We start from the raw sequence: 13856 nt of genomic DNA, 5'->3' as shown, positions 1-13856 counted from the left end.
AGAAAAATAAGTACATGTTTATGATCAATGCCTGAATTACGGGAGAAGTGGATTCCTATACCAAGAGTAGGATCATTTGCCAGCTATTGAAAAACACTTATGTCCTTTCTGTCCTGATGAGAGCCATAGCATATCTGCTTTGTACAGAGAGCAGGAGGTGGACAGGAAGGGAAATTGACCACATGTTGGTTGTTGCTGAAGCCCTGTATTCATCTTTTCCTCAGACAGAAGTATAAGGCCTTCCAATAATGCTTACGGAATATTTTATAAACATATAAGCAGAAATAAATATTAGGAAATAGTGAAAGAAATTAGAATTTTAGTTAATGTGAAGAGTGCTTGAAAATGGAATAACCAGCAGAATCTGAAAAGTTTGAAGGTCAAGAAAATATGTTCTAAAAATGTTCTAAAATATTTATAGCAACTCTCTTTGTAGTGGCAAAGAACTGGAAATTGTGGGGATGCCCATCAATTGGGAAATGGCTGATCAAGTTGTGGTGTATGATTGTGATGGAATACTACTGTGCTATAAGAAATGGTGAGCTTGATGACTGTAAAAAAAATGGATAAACTTGCATGAAATAATGAAGAGCAAAATGAGCAGAACAAAGAGAATATTGTATACAGTAACGAGAACATTGTTTTAAGTACAACTTTTAGTGACTAAGTTATTTTGACCATTTCAAATACAAAATGAACTACTAAGGACATATGAAGGAAGATGTGATCTGCATCCAGAGAAAGAAATGAAAACTAGAAGTATGTACAGAATAGTTTTACATGTGTACATACATGCATACACACATATGCACACACAAACACATATATGTTTACATTTAACGGTAGCCATCTCTAGGGCAGGTGGGGAAGGAAAAGAAAAGGGAAAAAGAAGAAAGTTACAGGGTAATTTTATTAAATGTTTGAAAAGAACAGTAAGTTTTGCAGTTTCATGTACAATCATCTTTTTTTCCCTATTATTCTACTGTTATGGAAAAGCTTGTGTTATTTCTTAAGTTCAGAATAAATTTAACTTAATATAATTTAAAATGAAAATACAAATCTGAAGCATGTATAAGAAGAATCTTTGTAGAAATACTAAAATACTGCGATAAGTGAGCTAGAAAATTAAAATCAAGAAGAGAAATTCCTCCTTACTCAAGGAATTGCGTTTGCATATGTGCATGATTGCATGCATGTGTATGTGTGTGTGTGTAACAGGGAGACAGAGATAGAAACACTGATAGAAACAGATGGAGACAGTGACAGGGAGCTTTATTTGCTCTGGATGGAGAAGCAAGATGGATCAGTGAAGAGAATTCAAATGTCTTCATGGTCATCAAGATCATCATTGTATTCACACTTAACCAGTATTTTAAGATTTACAGAGTAGTATATAAATATCAGATTTGGTCCTCAAAACCGCTGTGGATGTTTTCTGGTCATTCAGTAGCATCTGGCTCTTCATTACCCTGTGTGTCCATGGGATTTTCATGGCAAAGATACTGGGGTAGATAGATATTTCCTTCTACTCTGGAAGTAGGTGAGATTGTTTTCCCCTTTTTACTGATGAAGAAAAAGACTCAAAGCGATGAGACAACATACCAAATATCACACAGCTTGGAATTTTCTGAAAAAGGATTTAAATCCAGGTGTTCCTAACTTCACATCTAATATTCTTCTCCACTATACCACCAGAAGACTTTTTACTAGGATATTAAAGACTAAGTTTGGAAATGGCACCGAAAGACTGAGAACAAGTAAATATCGAAATCAGGCTGATCTCCCAAGCTAGTCAGAGCTGTTGTTGAGCTGTGTACCTATCATTTGTTTACCTACCGATCAGAGAAGTCATTTATTACCTTGTAGCACAACATAACTTTTCATCTTGGAAATTATTTAGAGAATTAGAAGTTTCCTGAGATTCAACCAATAGTAAACAAAGTTGTTTGTTTGTTTTGTTTTGTTTTCACACTCTAGCCAAGGATTTAATTAGAGCCCCTTAACAACTCCATTTCATCATAGCTGACAAGAATGAGACATTCTGTTCTTATAGAACTTAGGTCCTCGTTCAGGGATCATAATATTGGCTAAATCACACAATTTTAACTGAAAGCATATCTACCAGTCACCGATCTCTGAGTTGGAAGTGACATCAGAGAAAGGCATGGGATCTAGAGAATTCCCTTTCCTAAAGTATGTAAAACCTTTCTTCCAATTGGATTTTGGTATGAGTTAGTCTGTTTCCCTATGGCTCAATCCAGACAAAATGGGTACAAAAGAGTAGTGTACTATTTTTGTTTTCCTGGAAAATAAAAGTCCTAAAATGGAGAGAATCTTTAGCTGATATAGAAAGAAGCAACCAAAGAGTCTGATTTGGGTAGACTATGTGGGAGATTGTCAAATGCTGAATATTTACACCAGGCTAAACAAACTAGGTCCTTTTCTGAGAGTGTGTCTGAGCCTACTCTGCTAATATATATAATTAGCAGAGATTAAGATAATATGCTCTCACAATTAAAGAACTGCATGAAAGTACTGTGGTCAATGAGTCAGTAATGGTAGAAGGTCTGAAGCAGATGAGGGAAAAGGAATTGTAGTTCCATGTTCGTAATACCCAGAGAAATACTACCTTCCCTTTCAATATCCATCTGCCCCTGATATTCCCACCTCAGACAAACCACAGAATTAAGGTTATAAAAGTGGAAGTCATCAGTAACAAAAGTAGAAAATCAATGATTTTTAAATTTACCTTTATTATAAATACTACAAGTTTATAGAATGAATGTGGCATATATACACCTATATATGTGCATATTTCTGAATTTATGCATATATATACATGAGACAGCTAGGTGGCACAGTAGATAGAGTGCTGGGCCTCAAGTCAGCAAGATCCATCTTCCTAATGTGTGATCTTTGACATGTCACTTAACCCTGTTTCCCTCAGTTTCCTCATCTGTAAAATAAAAAAGAAGAAAATGATAAACCATACCAATATCTTTGCCAAGAAAACCCCAAATGGGGTCACAAAGAGTCAGACACAATTGAAACAACTTAACAACAACATACATATACATGTATGTATGTATGTGTGTGTTTGTATGTGTATACACACAGATACGTATGTAATACCTAACATTCACATAGCAGTTTTAGGTTTATGAAGCTCTTTTAATAGACTATCTCATTTGATCCTCACAACAACTCTGTGGGGTGTGTGCTATTGTCTGCATTTTATAGATGAGGAAACTGAGGTTGAATGAGCATAATTGACTCGACAAGGTCCACACAGCCGGTTAGTGTCTGAGGCAGGATCTGATTCTAGATATTACTGACTTTAAGTCCAGCCCTTTGTACTGAAATTACTTAAGACTTCTACTCCATCAGAAGAAAAAAAAATCATTTAAACCTTCCAAATGAAATAGTCCTAATTAAGCCACCAAGTGGTATTCATTTGCAATTCCCCTTCTATACCAATTCAAAAGTGCCTGTATCACACATATTTTGTAGAAAACAGCCACGCATACAGCCTCACTTTTTAGTAACAAGAAAAGCCTATGTGCTGGGTTAAAGAGAAAAGAATGAAACAGATACTAAATTAGTAATCAGGAGATATAGATTATAGTCCCACTAACCAGCTGTGTGAAACTGGGCAAACTGAATTATCTCTCTAGGCCTCTGCTTTGTTATCTGTCAAATAAAGAGGCAATGCTCATCAAAATTTCTTCCATCTCTAAGTAATAGGGTCTGTAAATAGGATCTTTAAAAAAGAGCAAAAGATTTGCTGGGTGAAAGATAATCTTATATGATTTTGTGTTGATGCTTATAGCATATACAAGCTACTCTCAGGTCAGGTGTTTTTGACATGTTCTGAAATCCATGGATTATCGGATTCTTCTAGCAGGATTTGGTCCTTTGAACAATTAAAAAAAAATCAGTAGTTCACAGTACTTACTCCTTCAATGTCTTTGTTAGATGGCCCATACTACATATGCAGTGTTAGACTCAAAGGACTAATTTGGGGCTCAAATTCTAAGGTAGGGATTTCCCTGGAAATCATCATGCCATAAGTCCTAAAAAGATCAGTTTCAGAAACTGATAGCTACAACATGCTAGCTGACCTTTCTAGGAAAATATTTAAGCCTAATTGAGAACCTGCTTAAGAGCTAAAGCTGAGCATAATTGGATTTGTAGCATATATAAAACAAAGAGAAATCCTAAAGCACATGCCTAATACCTTTATTACACCAGTTGTACCAGGGGTGCTACTTGATTCAAACAGATAAAGAATGGCCATAATAGCTGATCTGCTGGCCATTTTAATGTCTTAACCAGGTTATTTTTTTTTTGTTTGATGAATTAAAAATCTTCTTTCCACTATGTGAACCCACTGAGTAAAGATCTGTTAATCCTTATTCTCTATTCCCATGGTAGAGTTCAGTTTCAGTTATCTGGTATTATGATGGAGATAATATCTATTACCAGGCATTTAGAATTTCTTATAATATAGACTAATTATCTGCTATGGAATTAATATCAGTTAATGAAATAAGGATTTATTCTTTCTAAATAAGAGATCATCCAAAAGTGATTTGGAAGCATTCAAAGTAGTTGGTGTACTTGTGTGTAGCATATGTATAACCTAGCACAACACAGAGAACAGTGTAATTAAAAAAATAACTGACTGGAGTCAGGTATGACATAACTAATTATGGTAGTTGTTTTTATTTTATTTTATTTCTGCTCACTTCAACACATTTACATTTCATAGAGCTCTTGCCCTGAGGCAATCATAAGGAAAGGTTTTATTGTTCACTGCTTTCCAATGTGAACATTGACCAGGACACGTAGAAATGTACGCACTTGTTTTTAGATATTTAAAATATATAAATGCAAATGAAGCCACTTGCTTTTAGATTGTATATCATATATAATATTATATGTAACTTTTATACGTAATATATAATCTAAAAACAAGTGATTGCATTTGCATATAAGCACACACACACATATATTCACATGCATATATGTTTACTATACGTATATAAATATAGTACCTGCTTCGCATTTTGCTATCTATTTAAATTAATAATTATCAGTAACTTCGAAGATTTTAGTTCAAATCCTCGTTGGACAACTTCCCACCTGTGTTACCTTGAGCAAGTGATTTTCTTCTTCTAGGCCTGTTTCCATATCTTAAAATTGTCCTGGGGAGGAAGGCAGTGAGGGAGAGGAATACAGTTGGATTGTAGGTCTCTTCCAGTTACAAATATGTGATTCTCTGATTTTATTATTTCTAATTACATTTTCTTTTAGAAGAATCCAAGATTCTATTAATAGTTTATGAGAGGAAGTGGGGATCTATGTTACCAGAAAAGGGGGGGGTGTGTGGAGGGAACTTGGATGAAGCAAAACTTGCCTCCTTTGATTGTCCTTTTGTCTTCTGTTTACTTCTATCAGGGCAATTTCATTGTCAAAATCTATGACTTGAAGTAATGGCTCTAATTAACAAGAGAGGCAAAAAGCCTTCTGTTTCCTTTGATCAATGATATGATTATAAAAAGGGAATTATTTAAGGGACTATAGCAGATAGTCTGTTAGATACTCTTACAGATCTGTGTGGCCCTACTAGGATAAAGATTTTTTCTTCTTCATTACATGCTCTCCCTTCCCCTCCCAAATTCCTTTTCTCACTTAATGGTAGGTGTTACCAGGAGCTGAAACAGCCATGGGATATTTCAGATATCCTCTGGATTCAAGTAAAGAATGCAGAAACCTTGGCTGCAATTACTGAAATAGCCATTTGAAAGAGAAAGAACAAACAATAGCCCAATGATTCAATTCTCATTCATCCACACAATGAAACCCACCAAAAGATGTAATAGGAACCTGGTATTTTTCTTCCTGTTGCACTTCATTGAAGCTAGAATTCTTCTTTTCTTTTTTTTTATTTATTTATAAGGCTATGCTGTAACATGTAACCATCTGGTATTCGGAATCTAACTTTGCCTGATAATTTCCTGGTGTCTCTGTCTCTGGGTGATATACTGAATTATAGGAGATCTGAAGTATGGAGATTTAACAACTCTCTAATTAAGGCTGCAGCATTTGTGCAACAGATGAAGACTATTTCAGAATAAATTAATATCAATAAAAACCAAGAAACTAGCCTGGGTGTTTTGTGGGAAGCTGCCAGAGCAGTCATGAGGGGTAGAATAATTTGCTTAGCTGCAGCGGCAGCACAAAAAGTATATCTTGAGTACCAGTGTAAATTAGAAAAGGAAGTTAATGAGATGAAAAAAAGCAACATAAAAAAGCAGGTACCCTAGGACCCTCCAACTTTTGATTAAACAGAGGGAAACTAAATGCTTTGTGGTGAATAACACAGACAATGTGTTAAAGCTTAATGAACAAATGTACTATGAAAGGGGGAATAAATCTAACAAATTATTTGCATATAATCAGGATGAGGATAGAGGGAACGCAATCACCACCTTAAAAGCATGGGACCTTCTCCCTGAACAGAACCTGATTACTAGGATGAGATCTTCAGATGTGTTTCTCAAGCAAATCCATCTATGTTAAATGTGGGTCACAAAGAGCATTTCTTCTTATCTGATATGCAATTGCTGGGGATTAAGAAGGGATAAAATGAATTTGGTGTCTTCAGAGACCATAAAAAGGACAACAAGCTATTAAGAGATAGAGTTTCAGGAAGAACTGTAGTTCCAGATGGATTTGTGGATTTTGAAGAAGTCTTTCTTTGCTTCTGACTGAAGGAATTCTGCTTATCACTGAACTAGGCCTCTTTCATGTTATAATAAAAGCAAGTACATTTAAGACGGAAAATGAAGAGAAAGTGCTTGATATGAATAATCATGTCAATTGTTGCATGTCTCTTTAACTTACCTTATCTGTAAAGATGTGCATACACACATATATATACATATACATATGTGTATATGTGTGTGTGCATATATATATACCATATATGTATATATATATATTATATTTATATATATATATATATATATATATATATACCTTATGTATTTCATATAACATCAGATCAGAAAGTGCCCAAGAGCTCATCTATTACAACACTCTTAATTTTTATAAGGTGAAAAAACAGGTTCACAGAAAGGGAGTGACTTACCTTTCATCATATAGGAAGTCAGTGGTAGCTTTAAACCTCCTAACACCCTGATCCCAATCTATCTTTTCAGCGTCGTTAGGCATTGCCACCTTTCACCATCGTTCCATTCTGAGACACAGCCAAACTGGCCTTCTTTCTAGTCCTCACATAAGACATTTAATCTCCTATTTAAATGCATTTGCACTGACTATCCCACATGCCTAGAATGAACTCTCTTCTTACCTCTGCTGGATAGTGTCTCTTCATTTAGATGAGGCACTAATCCTATCTTCTGCCAGAAGTCTTTCCTGATCCCCTTACTACCCCAACTACTAGATGCCTCTCCTACACTACACTATAATTACTTTAAATGAATTATACTATATTTATGTATATTCTATTTATTCTGAACATACTTGTTGACACACATTGTCTTCCTCATGGAGAGGAGGGATTTCTTTCCTTGTATCTGTATCCCCAATATCTAGCACAATACCTTGAACATAGTAGTCAATCAATATTTTTTATTGATTGATTCAGTCATGGCAGAGTCAGTGGTAGAGCCCATATGCCCTGCTTCTTAGTACAATGTCTTTTTGGTATACAACAATATCCATTATCCATTGGTTAATTTAGCTGTGATAGATTTGCAGCATCCACCATTTTGTGACACTTAGAATTATATTGGTTTCAGTAAAATTTTAGCATGGATGTAGAAGTGTTGTATATTCTAGCAGGAACTGGATGGTAGAGAATTCTTCATGCGGTATTAAAATTCTGACACCTACTATTTCTTCTTCAGGCCTAAACTAAACTTAAGAGGAGTTCTAAAGGAGACATCAAATCACTATCTGTGTGACATACAACAAGTCATTTACTCTACCTGTGACCCATATTTTACATTTGTGACAAGGAATTGGACCAGATGGTTTCTGAGGCAGAAATGTGATGGTGAATATTTAACAAAGAGCTCTTTTGGGGAAAAAAATGAATGTATGAAATTCTTTTAAGTTTAACCTGAATTATTATTAACATTTTCTTAATCACTTACATAAGTTTGAATGATCAACAAAACAATAAATCAAACCCTAATTTGAAGGATTTGCTGATTTCTTTTGTTTTTCCTTTTTTAAAAATTTTTTATTTAATATATTTAGTTTTCAGGATTGATTTTCACAAGAGTTTGAATTACAAATTTTCTCCCCATTTCTACTCTCCCCCCCACTCCAAGATGGCATATATTCTGGTTGCCCTGTTCCCCAGTCAGCCCTCCCTTCTGTCACCCCACTCTCCTCCCATCCCCTTTTCCCTTCCTTTCTTGTAGGGCAAGATACATTTCTATACCGCATTGTCTGTGTATCTTATTTTCTAGTTGCATGCAAAAACTTTTTTTTGAACATCTGTTTTTAAAACTTTGAGTTCCAAATTCTCTCCCCTCTTCCCTTCCCACCCACCCTCCCTAAGAAGTCAGGCAATTCAACATAGGCCACATGGGTATCATTATGTATAACCCTTCCACAATACTCATGTTGTGAAAGACTAACTATATTTTTCTCCTTCCTAACCTATCCCCCTTTATTGAATTTTCTCCCTTGACCCTGTCCCCTTTCCAAAGTGTTTGTTTTTGATTACCTCCACCCCCATCTGCCCTCCCTTCTATCATCCCCCCTTTTTTTAATCTTCTTTTTCCTTTTTTGCTGTTGGGTAAGATACCCAATTGAGTATGTATGGTATTCCCTGCTCAGGTCAAATCTGATGAGAGCAAAATTCACTCATTGACCCTGACCTGCCTTCTCTTCTCTTTCTACAGAACTGCTTTTTCTTGCCACTTTTATGTGAGATAATTTACCCCATTCTATCTCTTCCTCTCTCCCTCTCAATATATTCCTCTCTCATCCCTTAATTTGATTTTATTTCTTTTAGATATCTTCCCTTCATCTTCAACTCACCCTGTGCCTGCTCTCTATCTCTCTCTCTCTCTTTCTCTCTCTCTCTCTCCCTCTCTCTCTCTCTCTCTGTCTGTGTGTGTGTGTGTGTGTATACACATACATTTATATGTACATACACACTCATATATACATATATATACATAAACATATATATGTATGTATATGCATATTCCCTTCAGCTACCCTAATACTGAGGTCTCATGAATCATACACATCATCTTTCTATGTAGGAATGTAAACAAAACAGTTCAACTTTAGTAAGTCCCTTGCAATTTCTTTTTCTTGTTCTTTTTCTTGATTACCTTTTCATGCTTCTCTTGATTCTTGTGTTTGAAAGTCAAATTTTCTATTCAGCTCTGGTCTTTTCACTGAGAAAGCTTGAAAGTCTTCTATTTTAATGAAAATCCAAATTTTGCCTTGGAGCATGATACTCAGTTCTGCTGGGTAGGTGATTCTTGGTTTTAATCTTAGCTCCATTGACCTCTGGAATATCGTATTCCAAGCCCTTCAGTCTCTTAATGTAGAAGCTGCCAGGTCTTGGATTATTCTGATTGTTTTTCCACAATACTCAAATTGCTTATTTCTGGCTGCTTGCAATATTTTCTCCTTGATCTGGGAGCTCTAGAATTTGGCGACAATATTCCTAGGAGATTTCTTTTTGGGATCTATTTGAGGAGGCGATTAGTGGATTCTTTCAATTTCTATTTTGCTCAGTGGCTCTAGAATATCAGGGCAGTTCTACTTGATAATTTCTTGAAAGATGATATCTAGGGTCTTTTTTTGATCATGGCTTTTATGTAGTCCAATCACTTTTAAATGATCTCTCCTGGATCTATTTTCCAGGTCAGTGGTTTTTCCAATGAGTTATTTCACATTGTCTTTTGTTTTACAATATCTTGATTTCTCATAAAGTCACTAGCTTCCACTTGCTCCAATCCAATTTTTAAGGTAGTATTTTCTCCAGTGGTCATTTGGACCTCCTTTTCCACTTGGATAATTCTGCCTTTCAAGGTATTCTTCTCCTCATTGGCTTTTTGGAGCTCTTTTGCCATTTGAGTTAGTCTATTTTTTAAGGTGGTGTTTTCTTCAGTATATTTTTCAGTATTTTTTGGGGTCTCCTTTAGCAAGTCATTGACTTGTTTTTCATGATTTTCTCACATCCTTCTCATTTCTCTTCCCAGTTTTTCCTCTACTTCTCTAACTTGCTTTTCCAAATCCTTTTTGAGCTCTTCCATGGCCTGAGACCAGTTCATGTTTTTCTTGAAAGCTTTTGTTGTAGGCTCTTTGACTTTGTTGACTTCTTCTGGCTGTATGTTTTGGTCTTCTTTGTCAACAAAGAAAGATTACAAAGTCTGAGACTGAATTTGGGTGCGTTTTCGCTCCCTGGCCATGTTCCCAGCCAACTTACTTGACCTTTGAGTTTTTCAGTGGGGTATGACTGCTTGTAGAGTAAAGAGTACTATGTTCCAAGCTTGGGGGGATGTGCCAGCTCTGCCACACCAGCACTCCTCCTTCCCAAAGAACCCCCAACCCGGACTGGACTTAGAGCTTCAGCAGGCTCTTCACTCTTGCTCTGATCCACCACTTAATTCCTCCCACCAGGTGGGCCTGGGGCCAGAAGCAACTGCAGCTGTAGTTCTGTAGCTGCCCCACCCCTGCTGCCCCGGGGCAGTGGCTGAATGGCAAACTCCTTCTTTCACTCTGTCCCCAGCAGCTTTTCCCAATAACTTTCTCTGTTGTCTTTGATGTTTGTAGGTTGAGAAGTCTGGTAACTGCTGCAGCTCACTGATTCAGGGCACTAGGGCACACTGCGCCCAGCTCCTGGTCTGGTTTGTCTGTGCCACCCCTGCTGGGCTCTGCTCAGTTCCGGCTCCGTGTGGGATAGACCTTACCCAGACCATCCAGGCTCTCCTGGGCTAGAGCCCTGCTTCCCTCCACTATTTTGTGGGTTCTGCAGTTCTTCTCTGTCGTCTTTGGTGTTTGTGGGTTGAGAAGTCTCGGATTTGCTGATTTCTGAAGTATAAATGTTCATACTAAAAATTTAACAATCACTTGGTACTGGGCTGTTTGAGCTGGCTCCAGCACATCCCTGTGAGGTGCCAAACGCCTCAAGACCTATGATTCAAGAAAATGTTTTTAAGAAGAACACAAGGGTAATGCATGAAACAGGCAGTAATCTTTATCACATCTGCATTATCATATGCTTTATCACATTAGCATAGTACCTTTCTATTAGTGAAAAATGTTCTTGAATTTGAAAAAAAAGTTATATTTTTTGTATCTTCTGGATTTAAAGCAATGCACCTTTAATTGTTCCTCAGTCACTTTCATACCCATATGTTTGAAGCCTCACAAGGTATTAGCTATATGAGTAGGAAAAAAAAAATCGTAGTATTATCTAGCAGTGTGTTGTAGCCAGCACTTACTGGCTCACTAGAGCCACTTGTTAAATATTCAGCTTGAGTATTTTCACTTCAGAAATCAGCAAATGTTATAAATCAGAGTTTGGTTTTGGTTTACTCTTTTGTTCACTGTCTAAACTTCTGAAAATTATGGAGAAAATGCCAATAATGATACAGATAAACTTAAAAGTGTGCTGTGGACACTTCAGTTATTTTTGAAGAGTCACTAGATAAACATTCAGCAGCACATTACTAGTACCATCCAAGAAATTGAAGAAAGAGAACAAATAGGCTCTGCTTGTAGGGCAACATTTTCAACCTTTCTTCTTTTGAATATTCCCATCTCACTTTCCTCTGTGTAGTCACAGATGCATATTTCTTCTGCCATCCTTGCCCCAGAATGCTATATCTGGGCAGGTGCCTGCATTTATTTTGCATATGCACATACATATATACATGCACATATGCAAATGAAAGAAAATATGTATAGGAAAGAAAAAAGCCTTTATCCTCCTTTCTTTTTTTTCTTTTTTTATTACTAAAACTTAAATACACAATATGAAAAGAAAAATAAACAAATAATAAAATTAAATATTGAAACTTAAATACAAAGTAAGAAAAGAAAAAAAAGCATGTCTTGTGCACAGCAGAATATAAGAGATGATTCAGAATAGGTGGCAATAAATTTCCATTTCAAGAAAGCCTTATAAAATAAATTCTACACATTGTGTTGAGAGCCGTCCATCTTTTCTTTGCTTCCTCTTAAATTTCCTTTTGCTTTCTGCACTGTGCTTTTTACTTTATTCTTTTTTCTCTCTTCCTCTCCACCCCTAAGGCCAAAATTAAGCCCAGATATCTCTATATATAGAATATACATACACATATACATACATACATGGATAGACATATACTTTCCTAATAAATTCTCCTTCTGATCTTTGTTTTTTTATATCTGTACTTATCTCTTATTTCCTATACCTTCTAACTCCTCTACTTTACTTGAACCTACTACCTTGCCCTCCTATTACTTAACCTATCCACCTCTCAAAGATCCCTCCCTTATCCTCCCATTCTCATAAATCTAATACCTTCTCTACCTTCCTTTGACCTATTCCCCTCCCCTCCCCTCTAAAGCTCCCTCCCTTAGTCCCAGGGAACCCTTCCTTATCCTCCCATTCCCCTTAATCTAAACACCTTTTATGCTCCTCCCTTTAAACCAATCCTTCACCCTCCCCTCCACAGATCCCTCCCTTATCCTCTCCCCAAATCCATCCCCTTGGCATTATATTTCCTTCTGAATTTAAAAGACTTTTATACTTTTCTAGATACTTATTTATTGTTCCCTCTTGAACCCATCCCCAATGAAAGTAAGTTCCAGAAATAACAGCCCTCTTCCCCCACGTAATTCTTCTGTGTGTGTTCTTCCTCTCACACCTCATTTGTATGAGATAATTACTCTTTTTAGTTGTTCCTAAATGGTTTTACTTTTTAAACTCATATCATACTCAGGTCTACCACAATCTTTCTTACAAACTACCTAATTACTAATAACACTCTTATACTTATATTTTACATACAGAAAGGGTAAACAGTCTGTCCTTACTGAGTCCCTTGTAGTTAGTCTTTGGCATGTAACTTTTATTTCTCTTGGCTCTTGCATGTCAAATCTTCTATTAATTTCAGGGCTGTTTTAACAAAGTCCTGAAAGTCTGACAGTTCAGTAAAAATAAAAATAAAAAGTCCACTTTTTTTTTTCATTCAGGATTATGGCTTAGCTTTGCTGGGTATGATATTTTGGTTTGGACCATAGTTCTTTTGCTCTTAGATATATGGTGTTCCAAGACCTGTGGTCTTTTAGTGTCACCACTGCTAGGTCTTGTGCGATTCTAATTGTAACACTGCCATGTTCAAATTGTTTTTTCTTGTTGCTTATAATATTTTATCCTTTAGCTGCAGGCTTGGAAATTTGATTATAATATTGCTGGTTTTCCTCAAAGGATCTCTTTCAGGCAGTGAATGGTAGATTTTTATAATTCCTACTTTTGCCTCTTGTTCTAATGCTTCAGGACAATTTTCTTTAATTATTTCTTGTATTATTGTATCAAGACTCTTTATTTGATCATACCTTTCAGGTAGTCCAACTATCCTTATGTTTTCTCTTCTTGATCTGTTCTCCAGATTAGTTTTTCTTATGAGATGTTTCATATTCTCTTCTATTTTTTTTTATTCTTTATATTTTATTTTATTATTTCTTGATCTGTTATAACTTCACTGGCTTCCCCTTGCCCAATTCTGCTTTTCAAGGAATTGTTTTCTTCTTTAAGATCCTGAATCTCCTTTTCCAATTGTTTGATTTTCTTTTCATAATCT

This window comes from Trichosurus vulpecula, chromosome 4, assembly GCF_011100635.1.
Source record: "Trichosurus vulpecula isolate mTriVul1 chromosome 4, mTriVul1.pri, whole genome shotgun sequence".
NCBI classification, from domain to species: Eukaryota; Metazoa; Chordata; class Mammalia; order Diprotodontia; family Phalangeridae; genus Trichosurus; species Trichosurus vulpecula.
Note: the sequence above shows the minus strand (reverse complement) of the source record.